At 38.3% G+C, this 13,179-nt stretch overlaps 1 protein-coding gene across 5 annotated transcripts in view; it reads left to right on the top strand.

Moving 5' to 3' along the window:
- Positions 1 to 13,179, top strand: part of gria3b (glutamate receptor, ionotropic, AMPA 3b) — a 108,062-nt gene that overhangs the window by 53,600 nt on the left and 41,283 nt on the right. The gene's annotated exons all lie outside the window — the stretch shown is intronic.

Here is a 13,179-nt window from a genome sequence, read left to right as displayed (position 1 = left end):
ATCCCAACCCTTAGTCATCATGAGGGTGAGTAGAAAATGAGTTTATTATCACTGTATGAATTTAGTGGGAGGCAGAGATTACATCCCCACCTAACTTGTGCTGAAAACAAAACTATGAACACCTATGAAGCATTTCTACAAAGCGCTGTTTTTAGTGTTAATGTACAATAATGTATTTAAATCCTATATCTATGTTGCTAAGTCAAAAGTGATCCACGGCTGTGATTGGTTGGCTGGGCGGTAAAGCCTTTTGGAAGCCGCTCAGGTCACCGTTACTGAAACGCTTGTTGAGAGGAATGGCACCAGATATGCAACATTGAGTTGTAAATAAATGTTGTTAATTTAAACCAGTGAAAACTTAAACAGTCCTTACTTTTTTTTTTGTTATAGAAAGGAACACAATAAAAGAGGATCCACAAACCACACAAATGTCAAAGTCCTTCACTGTTCACCTCAAAAACGCACAACCGTGCATGGCAACGATTCTCCACACATCTTTCTGTGAATCCACGTCACTTTTCATTCAACCGTACAATGTCGATCAAAGTACAATGTCTCTCTTTCAATGTCCACTCAGGTGTGCACAGTGACACATCCAAACTGTTAAATATGCAGTTGCTCTGTGCAGACCTTGATAAACCAGAAATACGTGGTTAAAACATAGTGTAAACACCAGAAATCCTGATTATGACAAGTACCGGTTAAAACTGAAATCACCAGAAATGCCCCTGAATCGGCAGGTTTTGTCATCACAACAACGTCTTGTGTGTGTGTGTGTGTATGTGTGTGTGTGCTTGTGCGTTTTAAAGCCGCCTCAGGATCAGATTTCTTGCCGGATCGTTTTGCCGTTGCAGCTTCTTTAATCCTATTCTAACAACCCCAAACCTCCGTCCAAATCCACTGCCTGAGGAGCACATGAAAGGTCCACCAGTGTTTGTAGTAAGGCGATGCGTAATTACCATGAGGAGATGAGTGGCTATTACGGCTAGCATCGCCTCCGAGGGTCTGCCCCGCTCCACCCTACCGCTGCTTACGGCTTCTGCTCATGAGGCCATCACCTAAAGGAGAGTGTTTGATAATGGACACTTGAATATTGGCTTCTCCTCGCTTGAAAACACCCTCTGATACCAATTTACTTTTTTATCAATATCTACTTTTCTTCCCTGAATTATTATTCATTCCACACGGTCTACAGGGTTGTTTTTGTGATCCTGACCATATGTATATAAATCGATAAAGTTGAGGTGCATATGGAGGAACCTTGGGGTGAAATCCCACTGCCCGCCCCACTCCATTTCAACATGTTCCCTCCTGTGGTGTGACAATGATCGCTTGGTTTACATAACTAAATGAGTGTCCACAGGGGGTTTCCAGCCAATCTGCTCTTGTTTTGGCATTCTAGGTAGAACAGCAGAAAACACTTCTAGTGATAAAGATGATAAATGATCACCTAGGCAACAAGGTCAGGTTTAAATAAATAAAGGGTAAAACTTTAGTATAACTATCCATTACAAGTATATATTAAATCAATAGTAAACTGAGTAGTAGAGAAGTATTTTAATAACAGTTTGTAAATGTTTTTTAACTTCACCGCATAGTTTAACGAGTATTAATAAACTGTTATTTACCATGTTACTAGGAGTTGTTTGATAACACTTTATAACTTAACTATTTTGAGGTTTTTAAGTGTGTCTTTTTGGACAGAGGAAGAGACCTAAGTTCTAGTTGTTACATAAAAATGAACATATATGTTTGCCTATAAATACATACTCCTACTATAAGAACAGGTTTCTCTGCAAATAATCCCAACCCTTAGTGGGCATGAGGGTGAGTAGAAATTGAATTTAAGCTTTGGGTGAAATATCACTTTAACTAACTAGTTTATTCATGCTATTTTAACTATCTAAGTGAGTAAGTAAGTAAGATTGTTATAGCGCTTTTCTAGACCAGGGTCTCACAGCGCTTAAACAATCAATACAATACCCCAAAAAATAGATGCTTAAAAGGTCAAGACAATACTGAGAGCAATAGAAAATCAAGGAACAGCCTGCCTCTTTTAACCCAACCAGGTGTCTAAGTAGTGTATTCAGTTGACTTTCAGTCAGGTGTTGCTACAGCTGAAACCTCATTGGTTAAACCACACATGCTTGATGTGGTTGGAACAAAAACCTGCACCACCCCCGGCCCCTTTGAGGACCGGTTCGGAGACCCCTGGTTTAGAGGCTTGTTTTTTTTCCAATCAACTCAGCATGAGTTTTTTTTTTTTCCTGCTCAAGCTAATTGATATAATGTGTCCTGGCTCCGCCGCCGCTGAGTAAGAGGCATTCAGAAGAAATTGCTGGACATCACTCAGCTTCCGCCCCCTATTGAGGCAGAGTGTTTGTAAAGTGAGGGACCGTCTCCCCTGAAGAGAAATCGCACACAGAATGGTGTGATTTGTGCAGACCCGCTGCTTCTTCCTGCTGTTGCAGTTCTATTAACCAATGATTGCAGGGAGGTAGCGTCATTAGTGAAGGATCAAAGTAGCATATTTAAGTCACACTTTTCATTTTGTGACGTTCGTCAAGTCTTCCAAGGTCAGTTCTTACGGAGAAAGTCAGTGGGATGGTTGCTCAGGGGCACAGGGATTCAATTTAACAGCTACGTTTTATTATTTCGGCGACACTTATCCCAGCAAGAAATGTGATTTTAAATATGACTATGAGGTTTTTTATCGTTTATTCATTGGATAACAGTACAGTTCTCAAATGTATCTTGGAAATTAAGTTTAACTTCAGGACAGTATTGTAATCATGCAAGAGTTTTTTCACAGTAGAATCAGTTGACAAATAGTCAATCAGGGAGATTTTGTCATACATTTTTAATCATACAATATTATTAAAAGTGACTTATCCTCCTTTTTATCTTAACACTTATTTTTAGGCAATGTTAAGCATGGGTTGAGGAATGGATGAGAATAAAATGTGGATCCCTAAATTATTTTTTAATAAGTTCTGGAAAGCTACTGCCTGATGCTGTCTTCTTGAGCTCATAGCAAAAAAATGATATTTCAAGTGCTAAAAAATGATGTTCAGGTGTTAGAACTGATTTTCCCCTGCATACTTGACCCATCATTGTCATGATTCTAAGTTCCTGCTCGTGTTGTGTGTTTGAGATTTTGAATGAATACAACATACGTGGGTTGAGGTTACAGATAAAAGATGACCAATGATGTTCAACCGTGTGGACAGGCTCGGCTTCAGAGGATGTGAAAATAGGTTAAAATGGAGGACGTGTTGAGAATGAGATGACAGAGAGAATGTAGTCAATAGTGTCTAAACTATATACTCAACATTTTATGGGTTGCAATTGTTAAGGTTGAAATTTATAGATCAAGCATACAAGGGAAGTCGGGACTTAAACGCCGAACACGTTATGATAAAGTGCATACTATTAGAAGGTTGACTGTACGCCTGTTACGGAAGCTATTAAAGGAACGTGTTGGTTATCACTAAGTTGTGGAATTAAGCCAACTTGGTTAATGTTTCCCGGGTGGATCGAATGAAAAGGAAAAAGGGTTTGAAGACTTCTTTGTGGCAGGTCTCTAAGGGAGTAACCGCCATCTCCCACCTTGAAGATAAGAACTCAATCAAGTTTGTTTGGAGTGAGATAATTAACGGCTTGTGAAAATGTGACAGAGATATAACAGAGAACTAACAGCTCTGTGCTTCAGAAAGTATTCGAACGGACAGGTAAACTGTTCCATTTTATTCACTTAGACACAGTAAAATATGTAAATTTAAATCTGATTCATAGTCTTGTTTAAGTAATTTTAATCAAATTCCCAACCTTGCAATTTAATTGTATGGACGCATCAGAAACTCATTTCTATTATGAAAATAATTTTGCGCATTTGACAATTGAATGTCACTAACTTGAACGTATGTAATATATAATAGCTATAGTAGTTAGCAGTGATGGTTGTATGATGTTTCATGATACAGTGTCAGTGATACACTTTCCAAAAAGGCACCTGGTAAAACTATCTGCTCTCAACCACTTAGCTAATTTTGCACAACTTAGAGCGCCACCTACTGAGCTATGAGATTTATGACAATGTATCATGAGACCTTGTCATCTTTTCACTAGTATTTAGCATTAGGTAGCGCGGGGACATTCTAAATTATTCAAGACAAAAAAGGAATAATGTCTTTAAGTGCAATAAAAACCACAGAAGGCTGTGTATGGTCGTAGTGGTTTATCAAGAAAGTGACCCTAAAACTGTCACCCTAATCAAAGAATGTGATGTGCCCACAGAAATAAATTCAATTCAACAAGATAAGGGAATCATTCAAATAATGCTTTGGACTTCTGTCTTGAACATAAACAGCCCTCAAGTGCGACTCTTCCCCCATTTAACGAACAAATTCATGTCAACATTATGACTCTTTATTTTCTTTATCCGTTTCCCAAGCTCAGTTTGTAAAAAATAATGGTTTACCAGCCGATAAATCTAAATGCTGTATCCGTCTCTTCTCTCCTCATAATCACACTGAGCTGGATGTCACTTTTATTATCTTCATTTTTCACCCGACGTAATGTAGCAACACGCTGAGACGTGTATTTGCATACTGCTGCATCAGACACAGTCGTGTTTGCACGTACGCGCCGCGGGTCTTCCAGCAGATTTGTTTGGGATGCTTAGGAGAATTCTACACTCGTGGCATTATCATCTGATTCTGTAACATCCACTCAGGATTTATTGTGTATCGGCGTCGACACGCTGCACTGCAGATGAATCAATGCGATGGCAATCTTTCCGATGCAACAACGGAGAGTCTTCCACCAGCACCGGCATCATAAAAATACACTCCATTCCTATATATATTTTGGTTGTAAATATTTAATTCAGCTGAGCGTAAACAAGTGACATGATGCAACATCGGCTCCCTCTTGTTCGGTGGATTGTTTTGCACGATGAATTATTCTTCCTCTCGGCCACCTTGCATACATCTTAAGACATACACACACTTCTTTACAATCTGATCCATCTACAAGATCGCACACGCAGCAACACATCGGTCTTTGCGCGCCGCGCTGGACCACTTTCCTCTCGGGATTATTGTGCTGGGAGGCAGCACCTGCTCATCACAAGAAAAGAAATGGAGGAGAGAAATAAAGGAGGAAGAAGTCTTGTCCGGGACAGGCCCTGGGCATGCAAGCTGTTCAAAGATAGGCAGGGATGGCGGTTTGCGATTCAGCATATTCAAAAGTGTGAAGATAAAATCAGAAGAGACGCATGAGAGGTGCATCTGGGGATTTGTTTGCACCACGATCGACCGCCTGCTGAGCCACAGGGGGCGCCCACATTTCCCTATCATGTTGTTTTTTGGACAGATTCCATGTCCAGGAATGGTAGAAGTGACATTTCCTTTTTTCCTAAAACCAGTTCCTGCTTTTTTGAGAGACATCCTGTACAGTTAACCTGTCCATCATAGCCTTCCCTTGGCACACTTAAGCCATTTTATATTCCTACCAAACATCTGGGCCGGTATTCCTAAAGATTCTGGGAATCAGAGCTCCAGATTTAACCTAAGAATTAGAGAACTCTGAGCAAGGAATTGACATAAACGTCTTTAGGAGGTATCATTATTTCTAAAGCTGTGATTGGTTGATCCTAGGAAAGAGATGCTTTTGGTAAAAACAGTCAAAGGATAGACCCTCAAATCCATAAACTTCACCATAGAAAATAATCTTGTGAAGAATGTTTACTTATATTTCACATAAAAAACAAAATATTCAACTTAATTTAAAATTATGCTTATATCTTATATACTTTTCTCATGTATTATCATTTAGGAATTTCCATTTTTCCCCAGGTATCACATTGTTGTGTTGTTTTTGCGATGTTCATCTTTAAAGAGATTAACCACTAACATGATTCCTGTACAATCCAATCTATAGCGCTTCATGTATTCACGTTATCCAGTTACTGAAGAATATCTCTCCCGCCTCTTCTGTCCGCCATTTTGTCCTCTGCTAAGGGAACTCCTAAACCACTTAACAGTCGTCCTTGTTGCTCTTGATTCATCTCTCCTTAGTAGCTCCTTTAGGAAACTTCAGGAATACCTTTTACTTTTACTAGGCACCAGTCTAATAGACAAAGAAAACATCCCATTTCTAATAAGTATGTTAAGTTTGTCCAGTAGAAGCATCTCTTGGCTCTAAGAGGGCTTTAGGAATACAGTCCCTGTTTATAGAGTTTAATTTAATGAATCTTCATAACACAATCCTGATCCAACATATTCTTTTTCAGAAATTCAATACAATCCTCTTTGACTGTATTTTTCCAATTTTTATTATTTTGGCTTTGACCCTCTCTGTGATTAAGCGTGACACCTATGTTAAAAAAAAAAGGGAACACGGGCAGAAAGAGACATGAGGTCTCCACAGCTGTGATATGTTCTTCTAAATGCTATGATTACACTAGATTATACTTCCCACGCTGCAGAAGTGAGTGTTTGACAGAAATCCAACGCAGCTCTTTCCAAAGGTAGAATCACTGATGAAATGTGTTTTTTTTTTTCTTCTCTCTCTCTAATCCCTGACACCAACTTTGACTGTTCGGGGCAGTTTGCTTACTGTGCTTAAAGAATTAAATAGGATTAGAGTGTTATCATTTCAAAGAAAGTGACCTGCCGAGTCTGTGACTGAATGAGAAGCTGAGAGGGTTTTCCCGCCACCGGGAGAATTTTTGAATATCAGAGACGGACTCATGGAAAGTGTGATGATCATTTTCACTTCTGAGAGACACACTTACATGGGTCACGTTGAAGAAAAGGGGGCACATGCCCCCCAAAGTTGATGCAATAAAAAGCAAAATACTTCCGAAGTTGATGTAATTTCAAATATATTTTATATATACTGTATATATATATATATGGTTAATTGCAGGGGCACTAGTGGGCAGAGTACCCAAATTTAAAGAAGGAAAATACTTCCAAAGTTAATACAAATTAAGTTTATGTATTACATACTCACTAGGAATAGTTCTAAAATTTCAGCTCCTTTGGTAGATTGTATGGGGCACAAAGGGGGTCAGAAGACCCTCATGAAAATGTAGGTGCAATGTTGGTTTAAGCTGTACCATATTTAAGGTTGTTTTCAATGGTTAACTAGCTTCCCTATACTTCAGATACTTTTCCTAGAATCAAAACTACAAAACACAATAGATCAAATTAATCAATTTCTTCTTACTCAAGCTAATATATTCTGCGCTGATATATATCCGAAAACACTGGAAATCGTACTCAAAATTAAATTATTTATTTATTAAACTTAAGTTATAAGAATAGCAGATTCTACTTGCGGTAGTACTCCATGTTTCAAAATACTGGCTACTGAGAAAAACTACATATACTTTTACCTTTAAGTATTAGAGGTATCTGTATGCAAAAAGTGCAATCCACTGATTTGACAAAAATGTAATGTTTACATTCAATAGCATTGAAGTAAAAATCAAATCAGTATCTTTTCCTTAACTCTTTACCACAGGAGGTAGTTTGTTTTTTGTATTTTCTGTGATGTGGTGTGTAAACATATGTTATGTTCAAAAACAAACCATTATTTTGTTGGGTGGTATAGCTTGTCTGTCAAGACACTATAAGCACTGTGGGATTGTGGTAAAATGTGTGTTCACTCACTGCATATTGTGTGAAAACATTGTGAAATGTGTGAATGGTTTGGCAGCAATAAACAATGCTGTGCTAATTGTGTTTAAAGTTTTGTATATTTGACACATGGCTTTATATATATATATATATATATATATATATATATATATATATACGTATATATATATACCTGTATAAATATGGCCAGGAAAATCAATTCAGCCTCTGCAGTTCACATGAGACTGCTCCAACAAGAGCTCTTGTAGGAGATGTGAAAAGTCCTTTTGAATAGCAAACTTAATATATTCAGTTCTGCCTCTCCTGTGTAAAGAGAGCTCTAACATCATTGCAGCAAAGTGAAGCAAAACACTGATCTGATCCCATTTTAACACTCTCAAAGTCAGACAGCTGTTATCTGGTCTGGAACCTGAAGTTGTTTCTTTGCAGTTCTCTTTATCCAGTGTGAGGTTTTATTGTTTGACAGTTTATGATAAAAAACAGCATGTCGTATATTTGTCTCTCTTTTTTTTTCAACATTTTTAAGCCTCTTGTCTTTCTGTACAAGGAGGTATCTCAAAAGTAATAAAGAAAAGTATCTATAAAATGTGATATATTGCTCCAGTGATGTATCAGATAATATAATCATCCTCATCATTACATAGTGTTGGCTGGTGGAGCTGGAGAAGCCAAGGGTTCCATAACAAGTAGAACGTATGGATGGATTTCAAAGGTTTCAGTACAACTGAATTTGCTTCCACTGTTTAGCTTAGACACGCAAATATATGTGCCACTCAAGAATTTTAATTTTTAATTAAAACTGGAAAATAGGAGTAGTTTTGAAGTCCAGCTATTTTCACCCTGAGGATGGCAGCGAAGGTTAAGCACTATCTTGCACAACAGCACTTTCAAACAGTAATCCATGCCTTCATCACACCCCGGTTGGATTACTGTAACGCACTTTATTTTGGAGTCGGCCAGTCGTCCCTCGCACGCCTCCAGTGAGTCCAAAATGCCGCTGCTCGGCTTTTAACTGGGACACGTAAGAGCGAGCACATAACTCCTGTCCTGGCCTCCATCCACTGGCTGCCTGTGCATTTTAGATTTAATTTAAAGATTATTTTATTTGTTTTAAAATCTTTAAATAGCCTCGCCCCGTTGTACTTCCCGGAGCTTCTCCACCATTATGCTCCTGATGCTTTTCCTAGTTGTGTCGAGTTCCAAGAGGAAACTGAGACAGGACAGAGCTTTCTCGGTTCTAGAACAACTTGCTTGTGAGTGTCAGAGAAGCCCCCTCACATTTTTAAATCTCACCTTAAAACACACTTTTATTCCCTGGCTTTTACCACAGCATGAGACTCAGTAGCCGTTCTTAGTGCCTTTTACCTGTTTTATCTGGTGTTGTTCTATCCGAGTGTTTTTAACTGTGCTTATTTTTATGTTCTTGTAGAGTAAGTAAGTAAGTAAGTAAGTAATATTTATTTATATAGCGCTTTTCGAGGCCAGGGTCACAAAGCACTTAAGTACATAAGTAGATTCTGATCCACAGACCTCAGAGCCCGAGCTGGGGTGTAAGGCTGGATCAGATCAGTGATGTAAGGAGGAGTCTGACCATGAATAGCTCTGAAAGTAAGAACCAGAATTTTAAAGTTGATCCTGAAAGAAACTGGAAGCCAGTGAAGAGTTTTAAGGATCTGAGAAATGTGAGTTCTCCTACTTGAGCGGGTCAGAATTCTTGCTGCAGAGTTCTGAATCAACTGCAGACGAGACATCTCCTTCTTGTTAAGACATGAAAACAAACTGTTACAATAGTCCAGATGAGAAGAAACAAACGCATGGATTACAAGCCATTGTTTGATTTCTAGCAAACAATTGACTAAGCTGTTCAGCCTCTGGGGCTCAGTTGGATCAAAAGAGCAGAAGAGCTGGATGTCATCAGCAAAAATGTGATAAGAAACATCTGGAAATCTCTGAATGATATTACCGAGGGGAATCAAGTACAGCAAAAACAATAAAGGACCCAGAACAGAACCTTGAGGGACTCCACAAAACAGATCTGCCGATTCAGACCTCATTTGATTGGCAGATACATTAAAACTGTGCCCAGAAAGGTAAGATGAGAACCATTCTAACACAGACCCAGACAGTCCCACTTCATCCCTCAGTCTTCTCAGCAGGATCTGGTGATCAACTGTGTCAAAGGCTGAGGACAGATCCAAGAGAACCAGAACAGTGAATTTACCAGAGTCAGCCGACATCATGATGTTACTGGACACTTTCAATAAAGCTGTCTCCGTAGAGTGATGTTTACGGAAGCCAGACTGAAACTTCTCATGGATGTCGCTCTGATCCAGGAACAAAGACAGCTGCTCAGACACCACCTTCTCCAAGATCTTGGACAAGAAAGGGAGCTTAGAAATAGGCCTGAAATTACTGAGGTCTTGATATCAACGGCTGTTGTTGTTCTTGTACAGCACTTGTTATCAACTGCTGTTGTTTCGAATTCCTTTATAAATATAGTTGAGTTCCTTCTGGACTCAGTTGCTTCACTTCATGTTTAGGTCATAACCATGACCTGGATGAATGAGAATATTTAGTAAATTATCCTTCAAAACTGTTCTAGATTTAGATGCGACCATAGAACATCACCCAAAAAATGTATCATATTTTCCTTGAGGCGAAATTCAAGAAAAATAAGTTCAGAACTTTGTCAATTGCATATAATATTGGCAGTAGATAGGTAGGTAGAACTTTATTGATCCCTCAGGAGGTTATTAAAATTGTTATTTTTCCAATTAGACACAGCAAATACAGCAATTTTTCATAAAAAAAAGAACAAAAACAAAGAGAAATAAAGAGAAAGAACAAGATGATACAATCTAAGTCTAAAGATAAAGTTAAAGAACATATATAAAAGAAAAATAACAAAAACAGTGTTAACCAGTATACATTTAATTACATGTCCTTATATTGACTATTGAAATTGATAAAAAAAATATATATATATATTAAGCAGACTAAAACATAGTAAATAAAACAATTTTGGAACTCTGCTATAGCAATACCTAAATTAGAAAAAGAAATGCTTCAATATAAATAGTACACAAATTCAGGATCAGATCTTTGGCACAGAAATGGGTTCAGCCATTACTCCTTAACCTTCCACGTTCCTCTGCGAAACAAGGTGATATTTACAAACTCAGGGGAGCCGTTCATTTTCAGTCTTCTATACTGCAGGAGCTCTCCGGTGTAAAGGTCAAACTTAGAGAAAAAGATTTTCTTTTTGGTAAACGTGGAGCTTTGGTTTTTACATTTAAAGGGCTCTGTCTGTGAGATGAGTCTGAAGTCAAGGTCATTGTGTTAGTCAGCCTTTGAAAGAAAAGTACACTCTGCAAAACACAGAAAAAAACAGATACACTCGGCTCGACGATCGATTCGACGACTACATGAAAGAGAAACTGCTTTATTAAGAGAACAAGATTCTTGGACACGTTCTATTCTGGAGGATAAATCCATTTAAACATATTCAAGCCATCACTGAGCTCACAGAAAGTAACTGATGATGTGAATTTTCATTTACTTTTGAGATGCAAATAAACTTTTTGCGATTATGTAGTTCTCTCCGCCGACAAGACAATCGGAACCATCCCGACCAATGACGATAATAAAAAATGGTTTGCCATGCGACTGGCAATCTTGCTGATGGGGTTCGGGGAGGGGCGTGTGAAGTTCAGAGCCAGCATTTCTCCATCATTAATGTCTGACTGTGCTCCATCATAAGGCTGCCGCCTGCAATCGTTGCCAGGCCAACTGTGAGCTGTGGGGGGGCTGACGGTGGGTAAGCCTTTTTCTGTGGCCAGCTCCTGGGCAGGTATGAGGAGGTGGAGAGTCAAGGTCAGCAAAGGGACAAACGAAGAGATACTTTTGTACCTACATTTTTAAGGAATACAACTTTCATGAACTCAATTTCGTGTTGTATTTTGCCTGCCCAATTAAAAGGTCAGCATTTAGAAGTAAACTAAATCATACATTATTCATCTATTTTCCAACGTTGATTCCCCCTTCAGTGATCAAAGAGGGGCTGAGCGTGTCCTAGCCTCATCAGGCGTGAGACAAGGACACCATGGAAAGGTCAACAGTCCACCACAGGGAAAATGACGGACTAACAACGACCCGCTCGACTTCAGAGTCATCAATTACGCTCGTCTCTTTTTGGGGGCATAAAGGGAATGAGAAATACTTTTTTAAAGTTAGGGAGGGCAGACTCGGATCCTGTGAAAACACGGAGAAGAGACATGTAGGATGGAGGATTTGTAAGATACCAGGTGAAAAGAGATAAGGAGAAGGCGACCAATGATGTTCCTATATCTGGTCCAGGAAGAAATCAAGAGGAAAAGCAAGATATTGACTTGTTGTGGGAGATGCGGAAGAAGAAAACATTTGGGACTTGTAGAATATGTAAACAAGATCAAAAGTGAAACTTTTAACAGGGTTGCTTTAGAAAAAAACATTTCGGAATATATTGAATTACTTAGGATTGATCGATATGGAGACAGATTTATGGACAGGAATTTCTTGCCTTGACCATATGTTATCATGCATAAATCAACCATAAAAAAAACATAGTTTTACCTTACCTTATATGGGGGTTAGTAGTGGCACGAACAAAAGGAACAATCCGGAAATATACCTATTTGTTTGGACATTTAGATGTACTTTTATTTAAATCATTTTGTTGTTCGTATAACACTGTATCCTCCAGTGCTTTTGCATCCAAAAATTTTCACTAAATAAAAAACAAATAGTATTTTATATTTTCCTAATAAAATATTGCCTTGATACAGGTTAACATAATAACTTCTAAGCTCTAGAAGGATCTGCTTTGTGACCCTGGTCTAGTAAGGAGCTTTACAATAAGTAAGTAATTACTTACTTACTTAATGGGTTGTAAATCAATAGTATAAAACATGATTTTAGATTAGAGTAGAAGTCTCCCCTTCTGCCTTCATGTGACTTTTATTAACGCGTATGCTATAGACTGGATATTGGAACAGGAACATTCTGTCCAATTTAGGAAAAAGAGGTTTTAAATTAAGTAGTTCTCCACCAAAAAATGTCTCAATGAATATGGTTAATCTACACAAACTTACTCGTGGGTTGTTATTAGCCTCGAGTACTTTTTCTCACCCCTTAAGTCAAAGATAAAAATCAGCTTAACCAAGCTTAAAGAAACATGTACTGAAGTTTTAAAGATTCAAAAAAGTTTTTTTTTCTATTTTGCTTCATCATTAGCTGAAAGAAAAAGAATACAACATATCTAGAAAATGCATTCTGTTACTTAACATGACTGTTTGCACTGAACAATATAGACTTCCATCGCTACTCTTAGAGGTCAGAGAAAGTACAGCCTTCACCGTGATTCTATTTGAAATGACTGAGACTGAAAATGTCCATAAAATCTTCCAGCTGGATATGGGAGTAAACAAGTTTGCATTTCCTTAATCCCACTACTCAGCAAGTATGTCGTAAA

Source organism: Callionymus lyra, chromosome 9 (assembly GCF_982586985.1).
Source record: "Callionymus lyra chromosome 9, fCalLyr1.hap1.1, whole genome shotgun sequence".
Taxonomy (NCBI): domain Eukaryota; kingdom Metazoa; phylum Chordata; class Actinopteri; order Syngnathiformes; family Callionymidae; genus Callionymus; species Callionymus lyra.
Note: the sequence above shows the minus strand (reverse complement) of the source record. Positions and strands in the feature narration are given on the sequence as shown.